A 12,051-nucleotide genomic window follows, 5' to 3' on the forward strand; every position below is an offset into this window, starting at 1 on the left:
CATAAACTGATAAAATGTATATCTTGAATGCAATGTAGATTTTTGGGATAAAAGTGTCTGCAAAAAGCATTCAGCAGTTCAGCAGATGCATACATGCTTGGCACATTGAAGTCGTGGTGCCCGTGTGAGTGATATAGGTTTGAGTCTGACTTATAAAGTGATGTTTCCCAATCTCTCACTCTTCCAAATGGTTATTTTATGTATTGATGTCCAGGTTTCTCATCTCTAATGGGTATTGCTAGCTTGAATTTAATTTGACAATTCTATGGATGCTTTTTATACTAGTTGTTCATGCAAGATTTTAGCCAGCCAGCTTTTAAATGACATTGCATTTTTATAGGGGTGAATTCATGATGATTGGGACACTTTTTGCCATTGAGTGCCATTGCCAAAAAGTGTCCTAATCAACCTGAATTCACTATGATTACACAAGACATAATTTAATAGAAAACGACTCGGTTACTAACGTAACCTCGGTTCCCTGAGAGGAGGGAACGAGTATTGCGTAATAGCTTTACGCTATGGGAAAACTCCTTTTCTCGAGAAATATTGAAGTCTTTATGTAAAACGCATTGCAGCTGCACAGCATACAGCAATGAGCGAGGCAGCTCGGTCATTGGCTGTGCTGCGGCAACTTGCACGAACCAATGACGGGGCGACTCTGAACCCGCTTCCAATGAGCGTGCTTCGCGCCCACGCGCGTCAGAGCCCGCCAAGATGGGCGTGGCCAAGGGCTATATATTGGGCGCCCCGTCGTCTGAGTTCTTTAGGTTCAATCGACTGAAGCAAACTGACCAAGCACAAGCACGGCAGATTACGCAATACTCGTTCCCTCCTCTCAGGGAACCGAGGTTACGTTAGTAACCGAGTCGTTCCCTTTCGAGAGGTTCCTCCTATTGCGTAATAGCTTTACGCTATGGGAACGCCATGTAAAACGCCGTGCGTGCTGACTTCGCTTCTATTAAGCCGGAGGCCGGAGCCTGAGCCTTTGAGCGAAGTAATTATCCAACGAGCCAGCCGAAGGCGGGTTTTATAAAGGACAACGTGGAACGGCCCGATGGGCGTCCAGAGACACACACAAGCACATTTTCATGTACTGTCATGTATGAAAAATCCTCCACATCAGTTTCAAAGATGTGATTCTATGAGGGAGGAGACAATGCTTAGCATGTACACACCCCAGCCTATGATAGCTAGACCGACAGTATGTTAGAATGCAATGAGGGGACCTGTAGGTTATAAAACCTGATAAATGTGGACGGTGAGGCCCAGCCTGCAGCCGCACAAATATCTTGAATGGGTATCCCACTCGACCACGCCCACGAGGAGGCCATGCCTCTCGTAGAGTGAGCTCTGATGCCCAAGGGGCACTGAAGGCCCTTGGCTTCATAAGCCAGCGCTATAGCATCAACTATCCAGCGCGATATTCTTTGCTTTGACACAGCCAGACCTTTAGTGCGGCCGCCAAAGCATACGAACAACTGCTCTGTCTGTCTGAACAGGGCAGAGCGTTCCAAATATACTCTGAGTGCCCTGACCGGGCAGAGTAAATTAGCGTCACTTTCGTCTGCTGGGGACGATAGCGCGGCCAAAGATATCACCTGTGCTCTGAAAGGAGTAGAGAGCACCTTAGGAATATACCCGTGTTTTGGCCTGAGGACAACCCTGCTGTCGTTAGGTCCAAACTCCAGGCAGTTAGCGCTTGATGACAGCGCGTGCAGGTCGCCCACTCTCTTGACCGAGGCGAGAGCCAGCAAGAGAGCAGTTTTGAGCGAGAGCTGTTTAAGGTGCACAGTTTGGAGGGGTTCGAACGGGGCACGCTTAAGTGCGTCCAGGACCGTGGCCAGGTCCCAAATCGGCACCGAGGGGGGGCGTGGGGGATTCATCCTCCTGGCGCCCCTCAGGAAACGATCAACTAGGCAGTTTTTCCCTAGTGTGCGTCCTTCGACCGGTTCATGTGATGCCGCTATGGCAGCCACATATACTTTGAGCGTGGAGGGGGTGCGGCCTGCCTCCAACAGCTCTTGTAAGAAAACGAGCACACTCGGCACTTCGCATGTCTCAGGATTCAGGTTCCTGGATTTACACCAGTCACTGAACACCTTCCATTTCTGGGCATATAAGCGCCTCGTAGAGGGCGCTCGCGCCTCAGTGATGGTTCTCAACACTCCACTGGGGAGGTTCCCGGGAATCCGTTGAGGGGCCACGCATGGAGGGCCCACAGATCGGGGCGGGGATGGAGGATCATCCCGTTGGCCTGCCTGAGGAGATCTAGCCTCAGTGGAATCGGCCATGGGGCAGATTGCGTCATCTGCATCAGTTCTGGAAACCACGTCTGGTTCTTCCAGAGTGGGGCTACCAGGAGCACTGCACGTTTTTCCTCCCTGATCCGACTGATGACCTGAGGTAGCATCGCGACCGGAGGGAAGGCATACAGCGGTCGGCTCGGCCAGACTTGGGCGAGCGCGTCTGTGCTCTTTGAAAAGAAGAGAGGGCAGTGCGCATTTTCCTTGGAGGCAAAGAGGTCGACCTCTGCTCTGCCAAAGGTTTGCCATAACCACTGAATCGTCAGGGGGTGGAGAGACCATTCTCCTGGGAGAACTTTGTCTCTGGACAGCATGTCCGCTCCCTGGTTCAGAACACCTGGCACATGCGCCGCTCTCAGCGAGCGCAGGTTGCGCTGGGACCATAGTAGGAGCTCCCTGGCCATCGAGTGCAGGGAGCTCGATCTGAGTCCACCCTGACGATTTATATGCGAGACTACCGTCATGTTGTCCGTTCGGACTAGGACGTGCTCGTCCTTCAGGTACGGGAGCAGGGCTCTGAGAGCCAAAGCGACCGCTTTCAATTCCAGACAGTTTATATGTAGGCGCTTCTCCGGGTTTGACCACAAGCCGGAGACAGGCCTGCCCTCGTAAAGGGCCCCCCAACCTATTTTGGAGGCATCTGTCGTGATCATTTTTCTCCTTGTGTTCACGCCCAAACTCACGCCGGACTGATACCAGTCGACAGCTTTCCAGGGCGTCAGGGCTTTTATGCAGCCGTGATTTGCTCTGATTAAAAAGTGGCCCGAGCGCCATGCGTGAGTGGGGACACGGCTCTTGAGCCAGCGTTGGAGAGGACGCATGTGCAACAATCCTAGCTGGAGTACAGCTGATGCTGAGGCCATGAGACCGAGCATCCTCTGAAATCGCTTGACGGGGGCGCGCGCACCCGCTCTGAACGATGTTGCAAGGCGCCGAATAGTGAGCGCGCGCTCTGATGAGAGGCGTGCTGTCATCTGCACCGAGTCTAGCACTATTCCCAGAAAAGAAATATTCTGGCTGGGGGATAGCATGCTCTTTGCAAAATTGATTTTTAGACCTAGGCACTCTAGATGACTGATAATCCAAGACCTGTGTGTCACTAACTGGCTCTCTGATTGTGCTAGTATTAGCCAATCGTCGAGATAATTTAGTAGTCGCACTCCCCGCTGTCTCAGGGGGGAAAGTGCTGCATCCATACATTTCGTAAATGTACGGGGTGCCAGTGACAGGCCGAATGGTAGTACTGTGTACTGGTATGACTGTCCCTCGAAAGCGAATCTCAGAAATGGCCTGTGATGAGGCGCTATTGGAATGTGAAAGTAAGCGTCTTTCAGATCCACTGACAGAAACCAATCCCCCGGGCGAACTTGCGCGAGGATATGCTTGGTTGTTAACATTCTGAACGAGCGAATCATTAAAGCTTTGTTCAGATGTCTGAGATCTAGGATGGGGCGGAGACCGCCATCCTTTTTCGGGACGAGAAAATAGCGGCTGTAAAAACCTGCCTCGCTCATAGAGGGGGGCACTGTTTCTATAGCGCCTTTCTCTATCAGTTTGAGCATCTCGGTGCGTAGAACATGTGAAACATCTTTTCTCACTTTCGTCTCTACCACTGCTGTGAAGCGGGGCGGTCTGCGAGCGAATTGGAGCGAGTAACCGTGTTTTATTATGTTCAAAACCCATTTCGGCATGTCGGGGATATTTTCCCAAGCTTTCGCTCGCACAGATATGGGCTGAATGCTGGCCGGGGGCGTGTCGCAGTGACGTATGGCCCCCGCCAGCGAATCGTTCTGTGTAAATACCGAGTTCACAGCTGTCAGCGGCGCGGGCGCGCGCTGAGCAGCTTTGTTGAATGACGAGTGCAGGGGTGCGTGTGAGATTACAGGCACGCTCGCTGTAATGCTCACAGAGTGAGATGGGGAAATGTTTAACACTGTGTGTATAGTGCTTATGGGTGGGGGTGCATAGACTGTGGTAGGCACGCGCGCCACTTTCATAAAACTTCCCGCTCGTGGCGGGAGGTTTTTGGCCATATAAACAGTGTTTGTGAGCTGGGGTGCGTGCATAACAGCGGGCACACACGCTACTCTTATACAACTTCCCGCTTTTACTGGGGAAGTGTTTATAACTGTGGGAACAGTGCTTGTGTGTAGTGGTGCATACGTAACAGTTGGCACACAATCTACATTTATGGGGCGTCCAGCCTGAGCTGGGAAAACATTTGGCACTGAGTTTACAGTTTTGATATGTGGGAATGCGCACTTTGGTGTGGACACGTGACCCTTTAATAACACAGGCAGAAAATAGCTCTTTATGTGATTTCTGTGTGTCGCCGTAAAAACGGCGTTTGTTTGCAGGTGGGCGAGCTGTGTGGCTGGCACATTGGCTGCTGTATAGACATTTCCAGCCGCCTGTGAGGGGACTGGGTAATGCTTTAAACGTTTTGGAGAGAACGGTCCGGCTCTTGCGAGACACCCGCTCTCCCTTTTCCTCCCTGTAGCTAGGAGGACTTACGAGGCTCTGGGTTCAGCACAATTCTGGGCCGAGGTCCCCGTCGCTCGGGCGGCTGTTTCCTGTTGGCGGAGCGCGAGCGGCGTCGAAAATCCGTTTCAGGTTTGGGCTGAGAAACGGGGGGCGCCGTCTTAGCTCGCTGCTGCTGAGGCGGCCGTTGGCGGCTCTGCGACGAGCTAGATCGCTTGGGCAGGAAGTGACGCATAGCCTGTGAGTCCTTACGGGCTTCGGTGAAGCGCTCGGCGAACTCCTTCACCGCTGGTCCAAACAGGCCGCTTTGGGAGATAGGCGCGTAGAGAAATGACGCCTTATCTGCATCCTTCATTTCTGTTAGCGTCAGCCACAGATGGCGCTCAAGGACAGTCAGGTTAGCCATAGCACGGCCGATGGATTGGGCGGTGGCTTTTGTAGCTCGCAGCGCTATGTCAGTGGCGCTGCGTAGGTCCTTAAATGCCTCAGGATCGGGTCCAGACTCGTCCATACTGCGGAGAAGTTTGGCTTGAAAAACCTGGAGGACAGCCATAGAGTGAAGCGCTGATGCAGCTTGGCCGGCGGCGGCGTATGCGCGACCGGCGAGAGCTGAAGTAGATCGGCAAGGCTTCGAGGGATGAGAAGCTTTAGCTTTCCATCCAGCGTTGGAGGGTGGACACAGATGATTGGCCACAGCTTCCTCGAGGGGCGGAGTCCCCTCATAGCCTCTTTCTTTCGCGCCGTCCACAGAGGAGAGCGACAAAGAAAAAGAAGGCTTCAGGCGAGCGGAGTGCGGGGCTTTCCACGACTTCGTGAGTTCGTCGTGAACTTCCGGGAAGAAGGGGGAGGGTCTTTGTCGAGGGGCCTGTCGGCGCCCCTGCAGGAACCACTCGTCCAGTCGGCTGCGGGCGGGTTCTTCCGGGGAAGACCAATCGAGCCCGAGGTCTTCCACGGCCTTAGAGAGAATGCGGCCGATCTCAGAGTCCATGCTGGAGCCCGCGCTCGTGCCCGCTAATGTCGATGGCGCGGGGTCGAAGGACGAGCCCGGCCAATCGTCGGATGCAGCATCACAGGAAAAACTGTCATCCTTATCATCGTCATCCCCTGACGCGCCAAACGAGACGAGCCCCATCGCTCCGCTGGAGGGGTGCTGGTCCGCCTGTGTGAACTGGACTGGCGGCGGGGAGTCTTCGGGTGGTGGTGAAGCACGCGGGGATTGGCCCGGCGTGACATCACTGCAAACCGCGTGCTCCGGCGGCCTCTGTGAGCGGCGTTTTTTCTTTCGCGGCTCGACTAGAGGAGATGGCAGCACGGAAGAGGTGGGCTCTTTCGCGGTGAAAACGGCGAAGCGAGCGTGCAGCTCGGTGAGGCCCAGGGCGTCACACTCGGGACATCCGCCTCGAGTAAGGGCAGCCTCTGCGTGGTCCGGTCCCAAGCAGCGGGCGCAGATGATGTGACGATCCCCGTCCTGAAGAGGGCCTCGACACGAGGCGCAGGAAGGCATTTGAAACAACGCCTTGGAAATTTGACTCTTTTAGAAAAAGTGTCGCGGGGGCGAACACTGATAGCTTTGTAAAAGGATATAGATGGTGCGCGCCGGATGGCTTAGCAGAAGGGCGATCGAAGGCGGCTGAAGGCGCCGGCGTCCTCGAAGCAGTCCTGCTGTAGGCTTGTCGACGGCGGCGGCGAAAAGACTCCAACAAATCCGGAGGATCCAGCGAAGAGAAGGTTCTTTGCTAAAGGAGATTAAATCTAAAGAACTCAGACGACGGGGCGCCCAATATATAGCCCTTGGCCACGCCCATCTTGGCGGGCTCTGACGCGCGTGGGCGCGAAGCACGCTCATTGGAAGCGGGTTCAGAGTCGCCCTGTCATTGGTTCGTGCAAGTTGCCGCAGCACAGCCAATGACCGAGCTGCCTCGCTCATTGCTGTATGCTGTGCAGCTGCAATGCGTTTTACATAAAGACTTCAATATTTCTCGAGAAAAGGAGTTTTCCCATAGCGTAAAGCTATTACGCAATAGGAGGAACCTCTCGAAAGGGAACATTTTATTTTATTAGTTTTGTTAAGTCCAGTGGGATAAATAATTGACAGGTGCAGGGGATGCCCTTTTGGTTTTTGGGTTTGTTGTTGGCTAATTTTCTATAAAGCTTGCATTACAAGGATGTATGATATGGTATTCATATGGTGTTTATTGAATGTTGCCATGGTCGCAAGCCACCCAACAAACCTTCTAGAAACTGGTTGAGGTGAACCATGACTCAGCAAACTGAAATTTGCATCATTGTCACATATTGGGCCCTATCTTACACCCGACGCAATGCAGCGCCAAGTGTTTTTTGCTAGTTTCAGTCCGACGCAGTTATCATTTTCACGTCCTGCAAATGCAATAGGAAATGCATTTGTGCCCATTTGTGTGCCCATGAGCGTGCTGGTCTGAAAACGAGGTGTGTTCAGGCACATTGATGGCGCGTTGCTATTTTGAGGCAACATAAATAGACTGCGCCATTGACCAACTAAAACCTGGTCTAAAGTCAATGGAGCAATATTTCTTTTTGTTGTTTAAAGAGCACATTAATGTGCGCCTATAGGCGGGTCCACAACGCTCGTACACTCTGCTTATGAAACACACAGCAGCACACAAACATGCCAAATATTTCAAATAAAAGGATTACAATGTAAAAGATTACTATTGTGTACATAAATATATGGTGGAATCCGGCTTGTCCCGTAGATGGTCTGCTTGCGCACTTTTACCTCGCGCACGAGCAGTTCTGTTTGCGCTCTGGAGAAGTGTTCGGTCTTTCCAATTTCAAATTCCGTCATGCAAATAGCGAATCCGCCATTGCGTGAGTGCAACTAGCATTTAAAGGGAATGGGAGATGAGGCTCTGATTGGTTTAACGCACTTAAATCCCAAAACCCACCCATTAGGCCTACTCGTTAAGAGAATAGGGACAACCCTTTAAGACCATGCGCCTGGCGTGCCGACCATTTTTTCCGTCGTTAAACTAGCAAAATTGGATTTGGACACGCCCTAAGTGAACTTGTCCCCTGCACTTTAGACCTTGCGCTTAGATCGTTTAAATAGGGCCCATTCTGTTTATCCTTTTAGAACATTAAACATGTTAGTGGGTGTGGTTTTTATATCTAATAAATAATGGCCAACATGTTTGTTATGTTATAAAAGTATACCATTGATGTAAAGAAGCCCATTTCTGCAACATATATATAAAAAAAAATGCTTTGTTAAATCAGAATAATGCATAAGTCATAATTATGATATATAAGTCGAAATTCAAATAAAATTATTTTTATAATTATGACTTAGTATCTCATTATTTTTATCTCATAATTATAAGTCCTAATCATGATTTTCCCTTCCACTCAAACCTGGTTCTTCCATTCAATGGGCACATTTGGTACATTTTTATGATTTCCCATCCATCTGAAGTCAGTTCAAACTTCTACTTTAAATCATTTGCAAATGTTATGGTGTTTCTGTAGCTCAAACAATGTATGGCACTCAAAAGGCCAAGGTTAAGGATTCAAGGATAAAATATTCAACTTAAATGCAATGTGTGAGTCTGACAAAAGTAAAATTGCATTGTGCTGCATGTAATCCTGTCATTTGAGAATCGGTGGTTGATCTCATGGTGATGTACATTTTCTTAATTTACATTTTACTGCCTGTGGCCACATAGTTTTTTTTTTTTCAGTGGAATTCCCTCAGACGTACTGTGGTGTGACAACGTCAGTTCTCTGAATCTGAAGCTCAGAAATCATTGACGAGCCTGTCTCTGCACTTAAAACCACTGTGAATAAATGGGATAAATGGATTGGAAAGAATGAAAATGCTATCTGGCATCACTAATTGGCATCACTGGGTGAAAGTGGCTAATTAAGATTTAAAAAGCAGATGAAACTAATGTAAGGGTCCAGGATGTGTTACATTTGTCAGATGGACTGAAAATGCAAGTAGTAGCAAAGTCATTCCTCGAAAGAGGGAACTCATTTATAGAAGAGTGTAGGGTGACTCCGAACTAAATGCCACTTTTGAGTGAGTATATTTCTAAGCCAGTTGTTTATCTTTTGCTATAGTGTCAGTAGGAAATATCAGTTTACATTTCCAAACATTAATTTTGCCATTAACTGTAATAAGTAAGATTTTTGTGTGCAAAAGGAGTCTGACAACATCTGGTATCATCTCACCATCTTATTCAAGCGTCTTGGATACGTTTCCGCAGTTCTTCTGCATTTAGTCTGTCTCAAGTTTTTTTTCTGTTTTTTCTTTCATGTATCACAGATGGACTCAATGATGGTGAGATCAGATGTTGTCTCACTAGAAACTTTTTTGTGCTCATCTGTTTGCATGATAATTTATAGACCCACATACACTGCAGAACATTTAACCTAAGATTTGGAGGACAAAAAAAGACATGTTTAGCTGCAAATCTTTAAACGTAAAATATCAAACCAAGTGGCATTTATTTGAAAGAAATAGTTTGAAGAAATGGGAAAAAAATGCGAAAAATAAGTCCCGCCTTCTAAATAAAGAGCCACACTGCGTGCGAAATCAAATACTTCCCTTATTTAGTATACAAAAAAACAGTATGCCAAAAGAGTAGTATGTCCGAATTTACAGTATTCATAAAACAGTAGGTGAAAAGTACCCGGATGACCAACTACTTCCGGCGAGATTCTGAAGTGTGTTTTCGATGGACACTTTACTATCCCATGAGGCCACGGGAGGGGATTTAAGAATGGAAGTGAAGCAACGCAACTGTAGGTCACGTGACAGTAACAACATGGTCTGAATTTCATTCATACTACACATATTCATACTATATAAATAGATATACTATATTATAGAGCGTACTTTTTAACAGTCACAAAGTGGATTCAAATTCAAATGTGGGCTACCTACTCAGACAGTACGCGAATTTGGACGTTGCTCCAGTCCCTTATTGATGAAGTTATTGCGTCACTGCAGCTGCCATTAGAAGCTCCAGTTGCTATAAAGATACGTGAGATACCTTTTCTGAGATCCGTGCTGAAGACTGTACATGCGCATTGGCTGGTCCAGCCTGAAAAAAAGATTTTTTAACAATAAGAAACAACATTTCTGGGTCAGTTCAAGGCAGATTTTGTTGCTGATTTGAAATATGTTATTTAATTGTGAGTTAGCGAGCAGTTTTTGAGATTTCAGGTTTCCCCCATTCAAGTAGATAGGACTTGGTCTTGGATGCCCAAATAGCTGCCCGGAAGGGTTGCAAATATGGCCGCCATATGAACTGACTTTCCTTTAAAAAACGAATTTGGTTCAAGTGGAATATTTTAGGTTTCAAATGATAAAACAAATTATAAGTTGTTCAAAATGACAAAAAAAGACATTTTTTGATTGTCAACTATTTGTGGATCATGTTCATACAGCAAATGTGATGAACTATGCTTAATGAACTTACATACATCCACTAGTAGAAATCACTTTGGGAGCAGCTGGATGTGAGTATGAAAATGGCTCAGAAAAGTAATGTAAGTTCAATGAAAAGGGAAACACTTTAGAATACTGTTCCGTCATTAATAAACAACTTCACAGGAACACATGAGTTGAATTCTAGTAACTACTATTAAGTGGAATAGTGGAAACTTTTTGTGGTCTGATTGGCTGGTGGTTGTAATCATAATTGTTTAAAAATTCAGTAACACTTTATAATTACTGTTCAGTAATTAATTAATAACTTCACATGAACAAATGAGTAATGCAATATACATTCTAGTAAATATATTAACTAAGTATAAACTATATGATTAACAAATTAGTAAGTAATAGCACAAAGCAGAATGCAGTAGTTTGATCAACTATTAGCTAATCAATAACTTAAAAAAAAAAACATGTCTACCAGAGAACAACTAACCAGAGAAGAAACTATATACAGTTTCAAAATAATGTGAATAATGGATCATTCATTCTAAAGTGAAGATCATGCTAACCTACAAGTAATGATTACTAGTAATGAATATTGTGTAACTCATTTGTTCGTCACAACTCATTTGTTGTGTGTATGATTCATTAATGACAGAATATTCTAAAGTTTTATGGAATTTTAAACAATAATCACTAAGACCACCAGCCAATCAGACCTCAAATAGTCTCAACAAGTGGGCATTTCTGTGACTGTGAGACACAATACACATCCGACCCCAACATTTACCATCCGCATGTCAAGATAGAATGAAACTGTGTCACTGCGAGGTTAAACCATGTAATTTTATCAGATGTGATTCTGCTCATTTATATTGACTGAAAAGTATACGTTTTAAAAACTTAAGTATTGGACAACCATAGAGAAACTGAGCTAAAAAAGTGCAGTCAAGGACTCTCCAGTCTCCACTCCTTATTGGAAAAGAGAGTGATTTAGCTGTATAGTAGACTGAGTCACTGAGTCAATGACCTAACTGCTTCCTCCGCAGACTCTCCATCTGCGTAGCAGCTTAACTGTGAGTTTCCAGTGAGCATGCTGTGGTCAGGTTAGCACTGCTGCTTCTGAGCACTGGAGTCACAATTCATCCGACTTCTGTCACTCACCCCTTTTTTCCTCTTTTGTTAGGATGATTTGAGGTGGCATTTTACAATTTACATTTAAGTAAGCATTTATGGTGAAATGAGTTTTATGCTAAAGTTACTGGGAGAGCAGAATATACCCATTCAAATAAGGCAGTTTTAATCAAATCAATGTGTGATAATGGTTTGACGTTTACGAGTCTTATAATAGTTTTTGTTTCGCTTTATTTCTTAATACTTATTTTATTTCTTTATTAAGTCACTACAAAGCTTACAGACTCATTTGTGGATATTGTATTGAAGAAAATGTATCAAAACTCAAAGGGATAGTTCACCCTAAAATGAAAATGAAGTCATCATTTACTCACCCTGGTGTTGTTTTAATGCCGTATGCCCTTTTTCGGTTCACAAAAGGAGAATTTTTCATTCGCCGCAGTTCACTCCGAGAGGCCCTGAAAAAGCACACAAGTTGTGAGAAATCAAGGTTAATAAATAGCTTACGTTACATGAATAGAAATCCCCAAAAAAGTATCCGTGTACTTTCTCCACTGAGTTAAATATCTCAGACCGGAACTCCGTTTGTCTGATGGCGGTTGACAGATGTGAACGTGATAACTTAGGTACGACGAACACCTCAGAGAAGAAGGTGCATGTTACATGGATTGTATTAATCTTGATTTCTGACAACATGTGTGCTTT

The sequence above is a fragment of the Rhinichthys klamathensis genome, unplaced genomic scaffold (genome assembly GCF_029890125.1).
Source record: "Rhinichthys klamathensis goyatoka isolate OS25496 unplaced genomic scaffold, OSU_Roscu_1.1 h1tg000976l_1, whole genome shotgun sequence".
NCBI classification, from domain to species: Eukaryota; Metazoa; Chordata; class Actinopteri; order Cypriniformes; family Leuciscidae; genus Rhinichthys; species Rhinichthys klamathensis.